Raw genomic sequence first — 19,960 nt, 5'->3', positions numbered from 1 at the left:
TGAACACTCTGAGCGTTGGCTGTGTTTATTTTCACAGGGCCAGCCTAACCTGTGGGCTTGGTCCCTTTTGTTTTTAATCTGCTTGTTGTTAGTAGTAGTAATTTTGTGGGTATTTGGGGAATTGTAATTGTTAGGCCTTAGGATCACTTGCCCAGTATGGATCCAGGCCTAGGGCTTGCCACAATGTTACTCTTTGCTATGGGAACACTCCTCTCATTAACTCCCGTTTCTCCCCAGGCACATGCGGGATGGAGGGAAATCCCTAACAAATTAGAGTCAAATACGTATGAGAACCTGAAGATTTGCTTTGCCCAAGAGTTTAATCTCTCTAACTGCTCCTCCGTAAACTTTGTACCCCCCATGCCCCGAAGGTCCCTATGTACCCTCTCATTGACAGCCCCAGCTCCATAGAACTCAATTACGTTTTGTCCACAGTATATGAGAACACTCAGCCAAAGGTTTGTTGAGTATTCTCAAAGGAGGGAATTGTTGGTGGCACCAGGCATGACCCAGTGTTGACAGAGGGGTGGAAAATGACAGTGCCAATGAAGGCTCCCTGTATTAGGCCTCTGCTTGTCCGAACCGCGTCCATGTTTAGACTTTAATTAACCCCACAGGCTAGATGGAAAGAATGGAATGTGTGGCAACTAGTTATCAGTACCAGGAGGCAATTATACAGCCTGCTTGCACCTGGCTAAAGGGAGTGAAACAGAATGACCGGTCAAGAAAAGTTACTAACGAGATAATATGTTTTTTGCCAAGAATGATCTAACCTGTTTAGAGTAATTGCTGCTTCATAATGTATTTGCTGTATGGGAACTAAAAAGGAGGGAGAAGAGGGGGGCGGAGGGGGAAGCTGGGCATTGGGGGTAATAGACATGCTTAGCTAAGATCATGTATAAAGACAGAGAGCTGCTTTTCTGGGGTGTGCTTGATCTGAGACCTGACTGTGTCTCCGAGCACGCGCTTTGAGATCTCAAATAAACTTTTTTTGCTTCTCCACCCTGGTGTGTCTAATTGGAGCGAGGCACTCCGGGCAACGAATCACTGTTTGCTGCCTCAGGCCTTTTGGGCCGGCAACAGGGGTGTGGGGTCTGGGAGACAGTTTGGGTGCAGGAGGGGGATTCTGATCTGGGGCAGGGGGTTAGGGTGCCAGGAGAGGGTGCGAGGTGCAGGCTCTGGCTGGGAGGCACTTACCACAGGTAGCTCCCCGCTGGTGGTGCAGCAGGGCTCAGCAGGCTGCCGGCCTGGCCTGGCCCCACGCCGTGCCTGGAAGTGGCCAGCTGCTAGCATGTCTCTGCAGCCCCTGAGGAGAGGGGGACAACATGTCTCAGTGCGCTGCCTGCGCCCGCAAGCACCACCCCCCTGTAGGGGACGGTGCTGGGGGCGGGGGCAGCGTGCAAACCCACTTCTCTCCCCCACCCCCGCCAGAGACTGCAGAGACGTGCTAGCAGCTGGCCGCTTCCGGGAGTGGTGCGGGGCTGTGGCAGCCAGTCAGCCTGCCTGAGCGCCCTGCTGCGCTGCAGGACTTTTAGCTGCCCGGAGTTGGAGATCGCTGCCTGTGAATTATTTTTGCAGGAGCCCCCTTGGACTGCAGCCCCCAAAGCCCCTGCCTTAATCCGGCCCTGCAAATACTGATAGTGATAGCGGAAGCTTTCATTTGTATTTAAAGCATGAATTCATGTGTAAGTTTATGTTGTACATAAGGTAGTAGATTTGGTGTTATTTTTATGCCCCCAGATCTATAAAATATACCGGTTAAATATAGAGCACGGCTGAAGTGTTTTCAAATACAGCGGATCCACTTTAATGAACTCCGACCTAGACAGCGAAGTAGCATGAAAGCTCCCAATTGTTGTTTTGCATTGTAGTGTTAAACTGCAATTCCAGTTCAGTGAACCACGGCTTGAACTCTATGAGGGGGCATTCACAACTTCAGAACAAATAAATCCCATGAAACTGTCGAAAAACTAGGAAATTGCATCACGATTTTGGGTTGCGTCTAAGGCACTGATCCTGCCAGGCTTTAAGTCACTCTGCAAGGTGCTGAGCAGCTTCAGCGCCCATTGAATTAGCTAGTGTCCATGAGAGCAACCTCGAGACCTTGCAGGATTGGACCCAAGGAGCATCTCGTCCTCAGAATTTGGGCAGGGCAGTGATCAGGGCCGCCCAGAGGATTCAGGGGGCCTGGGGCAAAGCAATTTTGGGGGCCTCTTCCATAAAAAAAAGTTGCAATATTATAGAATACTATATTCTCGTGGGGGCCTCTGCGGGGCCTGGGGTCTGGGACAAATTGCCCCACTCCGACCTAGACAGCGACCTAGGCAGCCCTGGCAGTGATCTACTGGAGGGAGCTCTCAGGGGCTTGTTAAAAATCCCCCCAGCATTCTCAGGGAAAGAATGAGCTTTTCCCTCTCTCTGATGGAGTCCATCGCCTCCCTCTGGATACTGCCACGCAGGATCGGGAAAATAAAACCTTATAAAGAGCAATTTGTTTGGAATGCAGCAGATTGCAGCAAGCGTCAAGTAGCTGCAAAACATATTCCTGGGGACGGATGCCTCTTAACCTGCTCTCCAAGGCGTGTGTGTGCATGCATGCACATTCATTCACTTCCAAGTACACAGGTCAGTCCTGTGCTATCTCACACTCTGATTACGCATTATTACTCATTATACATTGTACCTTTTCTCAGCAACAAAGAATAAACACTCCCAGCGTTCCCAGCGGGCGCACATTTAATCTACCTTTATCACATGGTGCTGCTTCCCTCTTTGGTTCTGGTTTTGGAGAGAATGTATTTTCTTCCAGTGGGAAAACAAATGAATAGATTCTTCACTGCCTTTCCTCTCCATAAACGGGCATCTCTGAGGTTTGGCACAGACGAATGGACCGAACACGCAAGGTGCTGAGTCAAGAGTGCTCAATGCCATGGCACAATTGGACCGTAAAAGGGAGGGGTGTTTAGGTAGAAGTCCCTTGTTAAAGGAAAAGGAGCATATGTCTGAGGCTAGAACCATCTTGTTTCTCTTTGCAGTTTTGGCTCCTGTCCTACCCGCACAGTTAAGCGCCAGGGACATTAATTTCTATAGAAGAAACACAGTGATGAAAACAGGGCTCTTCTCTGATTTAGTTGATACAACTCCATCCAGGTGTTTTGAGAAAAGACAAGAAGTACCATTTCCTTGCTGGGGATTCTTCACTGCCTTTCACCCCCAGTCTGCTAGGGAAGTGCCTGTGCTGACAGATGGCAAATGGTGCTTTGCCTTCCTCCCTGGCCTTGTCACTTCTGCTCTCACACACAGGAGCGCTCATGAAGACAGAGCAGCCTTTATAGAAATGGGGCAGAGACAATTGATACTGATCATTCTCAGTTATATAATATAGCATGCAAGTCTCGTGCATACCTCTTGGAATCTGCTATAAGGCCTGGAGGAAGGAGTATATCTCCCGCTAATTACAGGAGTGCTTGCTGCAGGGTTGAATTTGGCCTTCTGTTTTCAGCAGCAGAGTGCAATGGGGAAGCTTCAGCACATGAGCTGAATTTGCATGTGTCTTACACCTCTGAGCCACTCTAAGATACAGATGCCCAACAATATTCGGTGCAAAATTACCATGTAGGCTACTGACAAATACAGCGCATGTTGCTGCCACTTGTCAGTAGGAGCGCGAAATGTTTCAATGGTTACATAATGTAAAAGTAAATATTTTAACATTCCATCTTTAAAGTTGTCTTTCAGACGTTTGCATCCTTCATCTGATGTCAAATGAATGGTAGAGACAGGGCCGGCTCCAGGGTTTTTGCCGCCCCAAGTAGCAAAAAGAAAAAAAAAAAAGCCGTGATCACGATCTGCGGCACTACCACCGCCTTCAGTCTTCGGCGGCAATTCAGCGGCAGGTCCTTCGTTCTGAGAGGGAGTGAGGGACCCGCTGCCGAATTGCCGCCGAAGAGTCGGACATGCCGCCCCTCTCCATTGGCCATCCCAAGCACCTGCTTGCTGGGCTGGTGCCTGGAGCCGGCCCTGGGTAGAGAAGAGAGGGTTCTGAGTGACAGCTTTTAAAAAAAAAAAATTCCACTCTGAACATACCTCCGGCACTCTTGGATTGAGATTAGTTTCAAAGGAATTTCGAACGGTTCCCAAAAGCTCATTCAGATTTCACAGAGTAATTTATCAATCTTGGCTCTGAGGGGGACTCTCAGAGGCAACCGTCTGTTCAGAGGCTTCCTCCTCCTGCAAGGAAAGAGGGCTCAGCTGTCTCTCCAGGTCCTTGCAGGTGGGCAGTGCACAAGCTGAGATTGCTGGCTTTTCAACTTCGCCTAGTGGTGTAGGTGCATTTCCCACTTGCCTCCCTTCCATCCTGGTTGGCAGCCAGTTTATGCAGCCCACTGTGATGGTTAGGCCTCACAAGTTCTAGTTCCTCAGTGAGGTACTGATCGGTAAAACAAAAGGAAATGCAGGTGGCAATGACACTTGAGGGCAGGAAGTGAAGCTTATTGGATCAAATTCCTTAGAAGGCCCTTATTACCGTAGTAACTGAGCATCTCACAATCATTAATGTATTAATCCTTCCAAGCCCACCCCCCATACCATTATACCCATTTCACAGATGGGGAATTAAGGCACAGAGAGACTATGTGACTTGCTCAAAGGTACATGGGAAATCTGGTGCTGGAGGGAATTTAACTTGTATTTATCAAGGCCTAGGTTAACATTCTAACCAGTGGAGTAGTCATCCTCTTTACAAGCCCACTGAAGCCAATGGATTAATAAACTGGCCCCTATGATAGCCCCTCTAAAAATAAATCTTCATGTTATCATGTCCTGTCCTCTTGAGGATATGCTGGTCTGTTGTGAGATTTGCTCTTGTGTAACTATAGAGTCCAGTATTAGATGGCTATATGGCACTCCAGAAAATGGAGCATATACTTAGTCACAGAGACCATGAGTTCTGTAGCTTGTTCTTCGCTGTTCTGAACCTCAAAATAAGAAAGTTCTGATTTGGGTCAGTTTGCATCTTGGGCAAACATTTGTGTTTATTCTTATTTAATCACAACCATTTTCCCTTTCCCTTTTGCAAAGCACTGAAAGTAGGGAGTTATAAAAGAAACACTTCAACCATAGTATCACTGAAATGATATTGGTCTGTAGTTCAATGCAGCATTTTGTTCACACTCTCAAATAATTTACTGTTAATATATGCATGACATTAATTTTGTTGAAACAGGCGTGTCTGCAAGTTGAAATACTTAGTTTAAAGAAAACAGATTTGTTTCTAGTTAATTGTAGCCTGAACAGATGTACAGTAGCAATGCTGGAGATCTTATTAGATGGCTCTTCACAGCTCTGGAAATGCACTCGGTTAATTGTACAGCCACCTGCGGTTGTGCAGATGGAAACATCTCTACTCCAGCTGTAATGCTCGCAGAAAGCTCTGCTGTCCTTAACAGAAGCAGCTGTAGGCTTCAGAGAGAGAAGAACTTGAACAGCTTGAGATGTTCTCACTTCTGGATTCCATGTTGCCAGTCGTCCCTGCAAACTGGCTCTTAGGTTCACACTGCACGGCAACCTTTTTATGACTGTAACAAGCAAAAGCAAAGTAACAGCTAAAATATTTAAATCAGAAGAGACTGCTGAACATAAATGCTCAGCAATGGGACTGTGCTGCATATTCAGCAGCTGCTGTGATGTGGGATATTTGTAGCCCTTCTGTCTCGTGTGTTTATGTAAATACTGAGATAAATTAGATCTTATTTGAGGACTAGGAAAAACCTGTGTACGCTCAGCTCTCAGATTCTCTGTTATACAGCTTTTAAGCCTGGCACTACGAGTCACCGTTTCCTGATGCAACCTCCAGTGCATTAACATTTATGTGTGTGTGATGTGGGGGTCTTAATTTACTGAAATTAGGCAGATTAGAAAATGTGACAATTTTGGAATATTCCACTTGAATTGGAAATAAATTGGAAATTAAAAATGGACACACAAAATGCCCTCCAGCAATGGTGCCCAAACTTTTCCTGTCACCCCCCCCCACCAGTAATGGAATCTGTCTGCCCCTCCCCCATAACTACATAGTTGGCCTAGCAGAGGAGCTTGGGCTGAAGGCGGAGCTGGGGGCAGAACTGGGGATGGGGATGGGGAGGAGCTGGGGCTAGAGGCAGGGCTGGTCTGGGGGCAGAGCAGGGGGCGGAGTGGAGCTGGGCTGGGGGCAGAGTGGGGCTGGGTGGTGCATGCCCTCCTGAATGTTCCTCCACACCCCCCTCAGAGGCATGCCCCACAGTCTGGGGACCACTGATTTAGGGTCTGACCCTATTCCTCCGGAAATCAATGGCAAAGTTGATGTTACTCTTTTCCTGAAGCAGCTTGGGGGCAAAGGTGGTTTTATGCTGGCTTTGCAATACCCTGGTCCTGGAGCTAATTGAAGAACAAAGTTGGAGGTGTCTGAAAGACATTCTAATTTATGCGCAGCGGCCCCAAAGGGCTGTACTGTGGGCTTGATATCACTGTGACCTCTAGTTCCTGTGTTATGCGAAGTGGTAAATAACACTTCCCTATTCCCACACCTCTATCATATCCCTCCCCTTAATTCTCTTTTTTTCTAAATGGAACAGTCCCGGCCTTTTCAATCTCTCCTCATCTGGGAGCAGTTCCAGAGCCCTAATCATTTTTGTTGCCCTTCTCTGCCCCTTTTCCGATTCTAATTTGTTTTCTTTGCGATTGGGCGACCAGCACTGCACAGTATTCAAGGTGTGGATGCACTATGAATGTATATAGAGGCATTACGATATTTTGTGTTTTATTATCTATCCCTGTCCTAATGGTGCCGAATGTTCTGTTAGCTTTTTTGACTGCTACTGCAGACTGAGTAGATGTTTTCAGAACGAGAGGGCTTCTTCCATCAACATAGCTACCACTTCTCAGGGAAGTGGAGTAACTATACCGATGAGAGAAGCTCTCCTGGTGGCATAGGTAGCATCTTCACTCAGTGCTACAGTGGCGCAATTGCATCAGTGCAGCACCGTAAGTGTAGACAAACCCTATGTCTTGGCAAGATTGGGGCCTTATTAAGGGCTAGAACAGAATGTGGTCTCTTTTTGTAACATTACTCATTGAGTCTTTGAGACATATATGTTTCACACTCTGGTGCATTACAATGGCTACAAATCCCATTACTGTTCGTTATGAGCTGATTGCTTTATGACTAGTGAAGACACACATTCAATGCTAATTTCAGTAACACCGGCATAAATATGTAGTGAGTCCACTGAGTTTATAGTTTTAATGGAATTAATCCAAATTTACACTGGTGTAATTAAACTCATAATCTAATTCATAATTAAAACTAAAAAAACCCCAATGTGTCTGATTCTCCTCTTGCTTATGCTGGTTTTACACTATAGTGACTGTAATGGAGATCGTTTTTCCTTATGCTAGTGTGACTTCAGAATCAGGCCCATTGCTTTGAATTACTGATCTAATGGGACTTCAATGAGGGCCTAATCCTGCAGTCACTGAAGTCAATGGGAGTCTTGCCAGTGACTTCAGCGGCAGCAGGACTGGGACCTAAAGAGTGTTGCCTGAACAAGGATTTGTTCCTTTGTTTACAAAAAATATAACCCAAAGTCTTCTCAGAAAAACAGAGAGCCCAATTCTTCTTTACACCAGCTGTGGTATTCCATTGACTTCAACTCCCCAACAGATGGCGCTGTTATGAACAAAACAGTCACCGGGTAAAGACTTGCATGAATATAATGAGGCAAGACTTGGGCCTACTGTATCTAGCTGACTCATCTTGTAATATTAATTTCAAACCCTATTGTCCTTTGTGGTACAAGAACTGACTGGTTAAATAGATTCTGTTGTTTATTTAAGAGCAAGAAATATTTAAACCCTTAATAGGCAACTTGTATTGAAGTACCAAAAAAATGTACACCAAACATTGGAGTCCCTAATTATATTATAATTCCAGAATGTAAACTCTGATTTGAATAAATGAAGGAATATATTAGACTTTTGTTATAAACCATTAATACATGTGTACACTTTAATTCTTCTCAGATATGTTTTTGAAATAAAATTACTTGTATTCACTGACCTTGCCTGGAATAATCTCTGTGCATGTGTGGGTAGGTTATACATTATTTTTAAAATTAATTTTCCAAGCAGAACGCAGGCAAAGAACATAAATCAAAAAAATCATAAAATATGGGCCAAATGTCATATAACAATAGTAATTTAGCTCCATCTAGCTGACAAGCAGAGATCTCAAGTGGAAGGCGATAGTGTAGACTGAAAATGATTCAATCTAATTCTAAACACAGTAGCTGCATAAATTTTAATACTACAGATCATAAAACCATTCTCCAATGTACTTACGGTGAAATTCAGCCTTGTGCAGAGGGACAGCCCAAGACATTTGCACCCTGAGGGGGAGTTTCAGAGAAGTGAGTGAGAGTTAATTGCTTAATTTCCTGTCACGGGGCTAGTACCCCACCGTCACCCTGGGGTGGAGTATGTGCATGGTAGCCTTGCGGTTAAGTCAGTATGGTTGTGCTCAGTCCCTGGGCTGTATAGTCCAATGGCCAGAGTCAACAGGACTCCCCTTGTCTGCAGGGAAGCATGGCCCCGTGGCCAGAGTCAATAAGAGTCCCCTTAACTGCAGGGAAGTGTGGCCCAATGGCCAGAGTCAAGACAACCACCCTTGACTATAGGGTAGCATGGCCTAGTGGCCGGAGTCAATATAATCACCGTTGGTGGCAGGGTAGGGTGGCCTAGTAGCCAGAGTCAATACAGCCACCCTTGGAGGTAGGGTAGGGTGGCCTAGTGGCTGGTGCCTGGGGCCATCACCGGGGGAGGGGTGGCGGCATTGGTAGGGAGGCCCTGACCCAGTGCCCTAACAGCAGCGGAGTGGCCCGCCAGTAGGTCAGGGGAGAATCCCAGCGAAACATGCTGACCTCATGAGGGTGGGAGCTACCACTCCCTCACCCTCCATGGCTCACTCCCTACTGGCTTTCCTGCAGCAGCGGTCCATAGGGTATTTGGGCCTCCAGGCTCCTCAGCCCCGGATGCTCCCTGGGGTTCTGATAGCGGCAGGACTCTGGTCCAGGTCTCAAGCTCTTCGGCTCCCGTAGGTAAGGGCTGTAACGGCTCCTGGGCTGAAGCCCCTACCAAATGTCCTTCTTCCTCAGCAGACCGCCCAGACTGAGCTATGCTGCTCCCTTTTATACTGCAGCAGCAGTTGGCGCATGCCCAGCAGGGTCAAGGGGGTGTGGCTTCGGCTGCTGAGAGCGCTGCTTTAACCCCTTCTGTTCCAGTGTGGGGTGAGTCTACCTTGTCACACTTCCATAGACTTTCAGTGGGAGATGGGTATTTAACTCCCATTTGTCCTTTGAAAATCTTCCCACACAGAAGAACTCTTTGATCCTTCTGAGCAGGATTTGAGTAGGACTTGTTTGGTGTGTGGACCCTGTGTTAGTCCTCTGCACAGTCTAAATTTCAGTCTTCTACTGTACCCCCAAGAAGACAAGAGTTGGCTGGTTTTTTGTTTTGGAGTTCATAGTTCTGTTGACTGGCATCAGTGGTAGAAAAGGCAATTTCACAACTAATCTGACTAAAACCATTAGCCAACCATTATTCCACCTCCCCTTTTACAACCATTTTCCCCTGATCACATGCGACAGGGTGGACAAACCCCACACTGGAAAGGAAAGGGTTAAAGAGCTGCTCTGGGGCCCAGATGGCCCTGCCCCCAACTCACCTGCAAAGCCTGAACAGGCTGGAGGAGGATCTTAAAAAGGAGAGCAGAGTAGCCCAGTGGCAGCCGGCACTCTGAGTTCCTGAGAAGGAGCACCCCAAGAGCACTTGCTGCCTGAGGCCTGGCTGTCATGACCTGACCAAGCCTACAAAGAAGGGACATGTGACTCTCAGAAGGTTACAACTTTATTTTTGTGTTTTAGTTCTTTACTCTGGGAGAGGAGACGGGGTTGGTAAGGAGTGATCCTGGGAGACAGCTGCATAGCACCCTAAGGTGCTGCCTACCATTGTGTCCTGAATCAAAGCCCAGTGGAGAAGGTGGGCCCTGGCTCCCGTACCAACTTCTAAAGAGGAACAACTACAAAGGCGTATTCCTGATGTGGAGAACTCAGTTTGAGGTAGAAGACCCTGAAGATAAAAGGGTTTGGGCTGCAAGATCGTAACCCAAGACGGGGAGCTCTGAGGCCTTCCACTTAATCCCAAAAGCTCCTGCATTGCTGGACTCTTTATATGTTCCCTGAATATGTGACCTGGCTGGAGGACAGAGTCTCTGGAAAGACAGACCACCACAGGGTGATATGGAGTCAGAAATGGGGATGCCTGGGAGGAAGACAATCTGCCACCTCCCTGTCCGACCACGAGGCGGTGCTGGTCGTGAGCATACCTCTTCACACCACATTATTTAAGAAAAGAAGAAAAAATATGCTGTCAGCTTCTGACAGCCTTACTGACATCAAGAGAAGCTACTGTCAACATTTCAGTACAGGCACAACATTTGCCAGTCAGATACCTACCCAGGTGTGGAGGTGGGGAAAGTGCTTTGCCACCTAGAAGAGTGAAGCTGGGTGAATGACAACCCACGTTTGCCTGAAGGTTGGGGAAAAAAAGCAGTCTGAGGGTGAGCTCCTCCCCCCTGTGTCAGCCTCTCCATGCCTGTTAAAAAGACCAGAGTTGTGTAGAGGGGCCCTAAGAGCCCTGTATTCAGCTGAAGAAGATTCCCCTAGTATAGGTACCATGGAAGACAGCTTTAAAGTTGCCTTCTGAGACCCCCTCACAAAGGCTGGCTTAGAAAATGGGCTGGGGGCACGAGGCTGGAGGTAAAGATTCCATTCAGTACGGCTTCCTATAAGGCAGACCTGGGAGGCTGCTGTAATTTAGACAGGCCTCCAGGGTTGCTTAAGCTACACAGGGGCACCCTTGGGTGCCCAGAGCATCCCAGGATGAGAAGGGCACATAGCCTCCCCTTCTCTTATGCTGTACCTTCTGTGCTGTGCCTCTTGCAGGACGTCTGGTTAGAACTAAGCAGCAGGTGCAATAGAAGCAATATAAGCTCTAGCGGGCACCACAGGAGCTAATGGTTGTTATTTATCCAGCCATATTCATTCCCTCTCAAGGCCAGTGGCAGGAGGGGAAAGAGCCTAGTTCCATCAAAGTAAAAACTACGTTGATGATCTTTGATTTATTCCTTTAAAAGCCTGGAGGAGGTGGCTAATCACAGTGACACTTTGGCTTTGTCCAAACTACAAACTTGAGTCTTCACCAGTTACATCAGCAGATAGCTAGCGGAGTTTGTATGTTGCTCATGTGCGTGCATACTTGGCTGCTTGCGTCAGCACTGTGCATGCTCACCAGGAGTGCTTGTGTGGCTGCAGACTGTGGTGCACCCTGGGTAGGTATTCAAGTGTGCCATGTGCCGCCGTCCAGCACAACCTCACTTTGAAGTATATACCAGGTCTCCGTTAAGTAGTCTGCAAGACCAGCAGAAGTAAGGTATACAGGAAATTATGTTCCTTGTAAGCCAGGCTACTGACCCAGCACAGAACCAAGTGGTTTGGAAAATGTAGGCTTGGAAACAATGCACACTGGGAAAGGAGATGGAGCTATAAAAGTGCTTCCCTTTGCCAGTAAAAGACAGATAAGGGTAGAGGTAAGGAGCAGCACAGCTAGCTCAGGAGTGTCTGCACTGATGAAGCAGGGACTGACTGATTACACAGCACCTGTGATCCTAACTGGAGACTATGGGTGTTCCTATAAGACAAATATTGACTCATCTATATGCTTGCCCTCCTGTTACCTGGCAATAATTCCAGTTCTGTTTCAATGTCAGCCAACCACATAAACACAGCTGCAGTTCCGAGCATCAGGAATAACCATTAAATGACACGTGCTCTTTTTCTGATTGTAAGCGTTCCCAGATCCCAGTGCATCTTTAGCAAAGATGCCAATTTTCTGCAGTTATCCAAAAATGAGTAAAAATGAAATTAAAAAGAAAAGATAAGCATCATGGTGGATGCTTTTACCTCCCTCCTGATGTTCTCTTTACCTTCTAAGCCTTTAAACGTGATTTCTTTTACTTAAACTAAAAGAAGGACCTATAAAGGGATACAGAAATCTCTTCTGCCAACCAGCTTCCTTAGTTTCTCCTTTCAATGCTTCCAAGCAAGATTGTTGCTCTGTTTCAAACTCCCAATCCTCCAGCTGCTGCCAAAGGATTCTCAGCATTAGAAGGGCTTTGATTTTTTTTTTAAATGTCAAGGTAACTGTTTTTTTTAATCTAATAGATTTCCCTTAACCATATGCCCTCCCGCCTCCCACAATGGCTCATTCCCTAACATCACAACCTGTTGAGCTGTATTCATTGTCACTGGTGGAATGAGCAGCCAGTCATGCAAAAAAGGTTGTGTGGAGAGTGGAATGTGAGCAACTAGTTCTTGGGGGCCGAAGGGAGAATATTGCATCATACCTAGCCAGACAGCAAGAGGCTGCAAACAAAGGAAGCATGCCGTGCTACAGTCTTCCTTCTCATCCCTAGGATTCCCCTGGTTAATAGATGTGGCATTTCAAGTTCCTGCATCCTCAGAGCTAGATTCCTGTTTATGGTCTGTGACAGCTTCCAATCTTCCTCCCTGATTGTTATGTGCCCGGCTAGGGTTGCCAGGTGTCCTGTTTTTTTCCTGGGAAGTCCAGTCAAAAGGGGACCTATACAGTGTCCGGTCAGATGTACTGACTGGACACCAAACGTCCAGTTACCGTGCCAGCACCAGCTCAGCTGGAGCCGCCTCCTATTTGCATTTCCTGAGCAGGCAGGCTCCGCATCAGGAGCTGCAGCTCCTGTCCTAGCCCCAGAGCAGAGGGAGACCAGCTGGGTGGGAGGGGGGAGGTGGAGAGGATCAAGTGACAAGGAAGAGAAAGGGGGGAGAGCAGCAGGGAAGGGAGGCTGAGAAGTAAGTGGGAGGCTCTTGGGGGAAGAGGCGGTACAGGGGGTGGGGCCTTGGGGAAATATGCAGGGAAGGGGCGGAGCCTTGGGGGAAGAGGTGGGATGGGGCGGGGCTTTGGGGGAAGAGGCATAGTAGGGGCAGGGAGGTTCCAGATCTGCTGTTGTAATGTCCAGTTTTCAGAAATTAGAAAATTGGCAACCCTATGTTTAGCCTACAACCAGACATGTAAAACTATAAAATACTCTTGCTGGAAGGTTGCAACATAACATGACTTTATTTCTTAAAAGCCAGAACTTTACCACAACCACAACAACAAAGACACAGACAGAGACAGACAGACAAAGCAGGCTGTCACCTAAAACAAAGAGGCACATCTCCCACCACTCTACCCTAGGCTGTCTCTCTGCAAACTGATTTCTGTTAGGCCCAGAACACATACTTCCCCATAGCACTGCTTAGCCTGCATACAGGACCAGGAAACCCCCCTGCCCTGAAATTTAAAGTGACAGCCTACAATTTAGCACAGTTTCAAAACATCTTACTGGCCACTTAACACAAATGCGGCATGGTTTCAGAGCTGTGGTGCTGGAGGAAAGGGGACAGTTTTCATTATCTCTCTCTAGACACCCCTCACCACACCAATAGAAAGCTAGGGTCACTGGCAGTGTCCTTCCGGGCTTCATCTTTTCTGTTCCCAGGGGTGACTTTACCCATGTCAGCATGCCCTATCCAATGAGAAACAAAGGGGGAGAAAGTGTAACAGAGGAGGTCTGTCTGGGGATGGGAGGTATTGCATGGAGAAGTGCTAGGTCTGGGTAATCAAATATAGAGCCAAGACGGGTAGTGGTGGTCGGGGACTCCCTCCTAAGGGGGATGGAGTCATCCATCTGCCATCCAGACCGGAAAACTCGTGAAGTGTGCTGCTTGCCTGGAGCTAGAATTCAGGATGTGACAGAGTGCCTGCCAAGACTGAGCAAGCCCTCGGACCGCTACCCCTTCCTACTTCTCCATGTGGGCACCAGTGATATGCCAAGAATGACCTTGAGCAGGTCACTGCAGACTATATGGCACTGGGAAGAAGGATAAAGGAGTCTGAGGTGCAAGTCGTGTTCTCGTCCATCCTTCCTGTTGAAGGAAAAGGCCCAGGTAGGGACCATCAAATTGTGGAAGTAAATGTGTGGTTGCGCAGGTGGTATCAGAGAAAGGGCTTATTCTTCGACCCTGGGATGTTGTTCCAGGAAGAAGGATTGCTAGGAAGAGATGGGATCCACCTAACGAAGAGAGGGAAGAGCATCTTCGCAGGTAGGGGTGAGGAGGGCTTTAAACTAGGTTCGCTGGGGGATGGAGACCTAAGCCCTGAGGTAAGTGGGGAAGTGGGATACTGGGAGGAAACACAAGGAGGAGGAGGGTGAAATGGGGGAGGCCTCCTGATTCATACTGAGAAAGTAGGGCAATCAGCTAGTTTTCTTAGGTGCCTGTACATGAATGCAAGAAGCCTGGGAAACAAGCAAGAAGAACTGGTACAGTCAAGGATCTTTGATGTGATTGGAATAACAGAGACTTGGTGGGATAACTCACATGATTGGAGCACTGTCATGGATGGGTATAAATTGTTCAGGAAGGACAGGCAGGGGAGAAAAGGTGGAGGAGTTTCACTGTATGTAAGAGAGAGGTATGATTGCTCAGAACTCCAGTATGAAACTGGAGAAAAGCCTGTTGAGAGTCCTTGGGTTAAGTTTAGAGGCAAGAGCAACAAGGGTGATGTTGTGGTGGGCGTCTGCTATAGACCACTAGGCTCTCTCTGGGTATGTTGACAGTGAGCTGGAGGGCATGCTTCCCAGCATGGGCAGACAGACATATGCTAGCATAGGTGCCGACTTCATGGGTGCTCCAGGGTTGGAGCATCCATGGAAAAAAAATAGTGGCAGCCCCGAAGATCAGTGCCTCTCCCTACCCCCCAGCACCTCCCGCCTGCTGGCAGCCCCGCCAATCAGCTCCTCCCCCTCCTTCCAGCGCCTTCTGTATGTTTAGTGGTGTGCAGGAGGCGCTGGGGGGGGAAGGAGCGAGGGTGGAGTATGCTTGGGGGAGGGGGCGGAACGGGGTGGAGTGGGGGTGGGAAGAGGCTGGTGGGGGCGGGATGGAGTGGGATGGGGTGGGAAAAGGCAGGGTGGCGTGGGGGCTTGGAGATGGGCTGGAGTGGGGGCTTGGGGATGGGGTGGAGTGGGGGTGGGGCCTGGGGCGGAGCAGGTTGTCAAGCACTCCCCGGCAACTCATAAAGATGGCGCCTATGCATGCTAGTACTGCTTGAGCTAGCGCACTAAACACAGCAGTGTACAAACCCATCTGGACCCCTGGGATATGTACTTGGGCAGTTAGGCTGAGCCTCTGCTCATGCTATCCCAGCTACACTGCTGCTTTGGCATCCTAGCTTGAGCAAAGTTTGCACGTGTCGGTCTACCTAACCTAGGGAGCATGCTCCAAGCTGCAGTGCAGGCATACCTTATGCCAGCCTGTCTTCCCTAGATAGCTGCTGAAAAAGTGACACCCCCCCCGACTTCTTCCCTTGAGAAAGGCTTCATAACTATGTAGTGTCCTTTGGATCTTCAAGCTCCTTGCTGGGGCAAAACAAGTCTTGCAACTTATTGGAGCCAGGATCCTTCAAGGAAACAGCTTTTCCCTTTGTCTTTCAAGTGTGTGCTGCAGTGTCCTTAACTAGATCCACTGTGCTGCTTTCTATTTGCCCTTCCCAGAGCCCCTTGTAAGTTAGAATTTCCTCTAATCATATCCTACCACTGGGATGCTTAGCTCACTGACCAGGTCACTTTCAATATTCAGACCATTTTTATGTATAGGTATCCACAGATTAATACACAGCAGCTTCTGTTCCATCACACTCCCCTTGTTGCTTCACACCCAATTCAGGGCCGTAGCTAAAATCGACAATTCAGCGCTAACACGTGGGATAGCTTCATTGTCACCATCCATCCAGTGGGGGCTGCCGAACCACTCCTCGAGCCTACAAGGGAAAACCAACTGCAAGAGGAGAATTCCTGGCTCCTGAACAAACACCATTCTGCGAGATTCAGTATGGAAATTGCTATGTTCAGTGCTATGACAAATCTCTCCCCTCCATGAGAGGGATGCAGTACATTTGCAAGACAGCTTTGGAAGTCCTGAATAAATTACGGTTGCCTTTTTGAAGTAACGATCAGCTATTAAATATTCACACACAACACACATAGGAAAAGCAGCTCATTACTTTAAGTAATGAATTACTATTTCTAATTACTTATAGTAGTTAATTACTTCTAATTATTACACTGGGTAATAAATTACTACTTCTAATTATGCTGTGGGTACAGTCATAGCAGTTAGAAATGCAATTTGCACAGTTGTTTACATCACAAACATGTTTAAGTAATTGTGCTTCCATAATTATATGGAATGGTTGGTGCTAAATAATGTAACTCATTTTGTAGCTTCAGCTGCCATTTGATTGCAGTTTGTGGGTGAGTGACTGGTTTTTAGGAGGTGCCTATCTGAGGAATACCTATTATTATTTAAAGCTTACATGCTTTGCAGTGTGTGAGTTTTCCTTAACGGACTCTTTGGGGAACATGAACCGCATTATTAAACTTTGTGTGGTTCACATTTCTATTCAGCCTGAGCACAGCCGAATTCCCTAGAAGCACTGGCCAAATCCTGCCGCCCTACTCAGGGTAAGTCACACTCCCTACCCTTCACCCCTATTGCCAAGAAATACTGGAGGGCAGAGAGATCAGGGGAGGGGATAACCTTCCATATAAATCTCACAGGAGTTCCCGCATGCCCTGCCTGCCCTCCCACCCATGGGCTGAGTTAAGGGGGCCTCCTCTCAGACCGAATTGGTTTCCTGCAGATCCACATGAGCCGCCATACTGGCCCATTTACTCTGCACCAATGGAGTAACTCCCAGTAATGGAGCTTCCACTGGTTATGGTTGCAAGCAGGGGCTCCCTGGTGAGGATTGTATTAATTACCCAGATCTTCTCTGTGGGGTTAGTAGGGAGGTGGTGTGTACAGCTCTCACTTGAACACCGACCTTTCCAACCCAGACCCCCTCAAACCTTGCCCTGAAGTTGATCTCCACCCTGCAGAGAGTCTTCTATAGTGGTCCAAGAAAGGGGTGGGAGGACCATACAGCACAGGCTGTCTGTCCAATCTGGGACAGGCAACATTTATGTACAGAAGGTCCCACAGGGGAGGTGTGCTCTGAACCCAAGTTATCACTCAATCCTTACTTGCACATGGACCTCAGTATGAGCTTTGCTTGAGTCAGGCCTTCAGGATTTGGCCCTCTTTTATTTCTTAATTTCTCCTGCCCCTCATTTTGCATCTGCATTTATAATAATCCTCTGTAACATCAGCACTGGTCGCTGTGGAAACAATGATGTCACAAGCAGAGAGAGATATAGCATGCCATCCGGGGAAGCATCAGAGGCAGAAGCAAACAAGCTACAAAGAATCAGCAATCCTGTTGATAATAGACACTTCCTTACTTTTTGGTAAACAGAGAGGGAAAAGAAATACAGCACATTTATGAAGCATGATAAATTGCTTCTAAAATAATGTTAAGTTTTCTATGAGGCCCCGGTGGAACTTGTAAAAATTCAGACACTGAAAAGTTCACTTCACCCCCCGCAGTGCATAATAGCAAAGAAACATTTGGGCTGGTGGAGGAATACCCAGCAGGGTTGGGAAAAGCAAAACCCAACTAACACTAATATTTTGTCATCAATGGTGGATTGTGCCTGAATCTCATGTTGGGGGGGGGGGGGGGGGGAAACTATATGCCAATTTGTTGGGGGGAGAGGGATGCTATAAAGAACAAAACACTGTTGGAAATGTGGATTACCTGTGAAATGGACTCCAGGACCTTCATGCTGTTTTAAAGTGAGCTAGTCTATGTTGTGTCTGCATTATGGGGCTAATGCATCTTCACCCTACAGTGGTGCTAAATAACATAGGGGAAAATAGTCTTTGAAATCAAAGCCTTCATAGTATGGAACGCACCTCAGTAGGGTTGCCAGGTATCCAGTTTTCGACCGGAACACCCGGTCGAAAAGGGACCCCGGTGGCTCTGGTCAGCGGTGCTGAGCCGTTAAAAGTCCGGTCAGCGGCACAGCAGGACTAAGGCAGGCTCCTTGCCTGCACTGGCACCGCTTGGCTCTCGGGAGCATCTGGCATGTCCCTGGGGCCACTAGGCATAGGGGCGATCAGGGGGCTCCACGCGTTGCCCCTGCCCCAAGCGCTGTCTCCGCAGCTCCCATTGGCTGGGCACCATAGTGAATGGCAGCTGCGGGGGTGGTGCCTGCGGGCGCGAGCAGTGTGCAGAGCCCCCTGGCTTGTCCACTTGGCTCCGCACAGCCAGATGCTTCCGGGAGCAGCGTGGAGCCAGGGCAGGCAGGGAGCCTGCCTTAGCCCTGCTGTGCCATGGACCGGGAACTACCTGAGGTAAGTGCCACCTGGCCGGAGCCCACACCCCAAACTCCCTCCAGCACCCCAACCCCCTGCCCCAGGTCAGAACTCCCTCTTACACCCTAACTCCCTCCCAGAGCCCACACCCCAACCCCCTGCCCCAGTCCTAAGCCACCTCCTGCACCACAACCCCTCCTCCCTGGCCCCACCCCAGAGCCCTCACCCCCAGCTGGATCCCTCACCCCTTCCCACACTCCGGCCCCAGCCTGGTGAAAGTGAGGGTGGGGGAGAGCGACTGACGGAGGGAGGGGGGATGGAGTGAGCAGGGTGCAGGGCCTCAGAAGGGGTGGGCAGGGACAGGGCCTCGGGGGAGGGGCAGGACAGGGGGCAGGGCAAGGGTGTTCGGTTTTGTGTGATTAGAAAGTTGGCAACCCTACATCTCAGCAGTCAAAATCCATCAAAACAAAATATCGTTCTGGCTGTGCTTAGAGATTTAATGGTACTTTCTCATCTCTGAAAGGGCCCGATTCCAGTGCCACTGATGTCACGGGGAGTTTTGCCCTTGACTTTAATGATGGCAGGATGCTGTCTATGGGTCTGATCCTGAAAATACACCCAGCGGAGTGCTTACTACCCCGAGTATTTTCAGGAGTGGGCCCACGTCTTCCAAGCCCGTCCTATTTAACATTCTAACCAATTTATAATCCAGACGCAGCAATTGTGTTAAAACTGCCTCGCTAAATTACTATTTTGTTCTGCCTTTGGAGATCTCCTGGGTTTTCATTTCTAATCGAGGTGTTGGTTTCTGTTTCCGAGGATGTGGGGATACAGTGTAAAGTAGGCAGTGATAAGATTATGACTATTATACGCCCAAATGGGGAATAGAGAGCTATAATTCTGCTAATTATCATGACTAATTAGCTGTATTCAGAAGTGAAAAATCAGAAGGCCTAGATCATTGCCTCCAACTGTTAATAGTGGGTTATTGACTGGCAATATCTGAGACTAGAGGGATGACTGCTACCCCTATTACCACCAGTGATGAGACTGGGATGAGTTTCCGGTATCATAAAATCATTTGGCCCTGGAGTTTGAGAACATTTCAGTGTGAAGATGGAAAGTACATGCTGTTACTTGAGTTAACCCTGGTGAAGTTCAACACAGTGAGCTCAACTGTCAAACTTAGACACCAGCTGCAAATCAGGTTACCCAGTTCCACACAGAGGGTCAGATCCACTGAAAATGGGCTCTGGTGGGTCCAGTGGAGCAATGGTGACTTATTCCAGCTTGGAATCTGTCCCTGAGTTCTCAAGTGTGCACTTAGTCATCCACAGCCCGTTTTTTAAAGGTATTTAGGCACCTAAAGATGATCAGAAGTGCGTAGGCCCCTACATCCCATCCAGAATCTGCCTCCTAAATAGCAATCTGTGGCCCTGGACACCTGCTATTAGGCACTTCTGATTAAGGCCTGGTCTACACTAGGGTGGGGGGTCGAACTAAGGTACACGACTTCAGCTACGCGAATAGCGTAG

At 48.2% G+C, this 19,960-nt stretch overlaps 1 long non-coding RNA gene across 1 annotated transcript in view; it reads right to left on the bottom strand.

The window, feature by feature from the left end:
- Positions 1-5,072: 5,072 nt before the first annotated feature.
- Positions 5,073-19,960, bottom strand: part of LOC123362689 — a 102,623-nt gene continuing 87,735 nt past the window's right edge. The window contains exons 2-3 of the long non-coding RNA XR_006576517.1: positions 17,252-17,386; positions 5,073-5,576 (exon numbers count right to left, since the gene is read on the bottom strand). This is a non-coding gene — a long non-coding RNA (uncharacterized LOC123362689). The remainder of the gene's footprint in view (positions 5,577-17,251; positions 17,387-19,960) is intronic.

This window comes from Mauremys mutica, chromosome 2, assembly GCF_020497125.1.
Source record: "Mauremys mutica isolate MM-2020 ecotype Southern chromosome 2, ASM2049712v1, whole genome shotgun sequence".
In the NCBI taxonomy this organism is placed as follows: domain Eukaryota; kingdom Metazoa; phylum Chordata; order Testudines; family Geoemydidae; genus Mauremys; species Mauremys mutica.
This window is presented reverse-complemented; position numbering and strand designations above follow the sequence as displayed.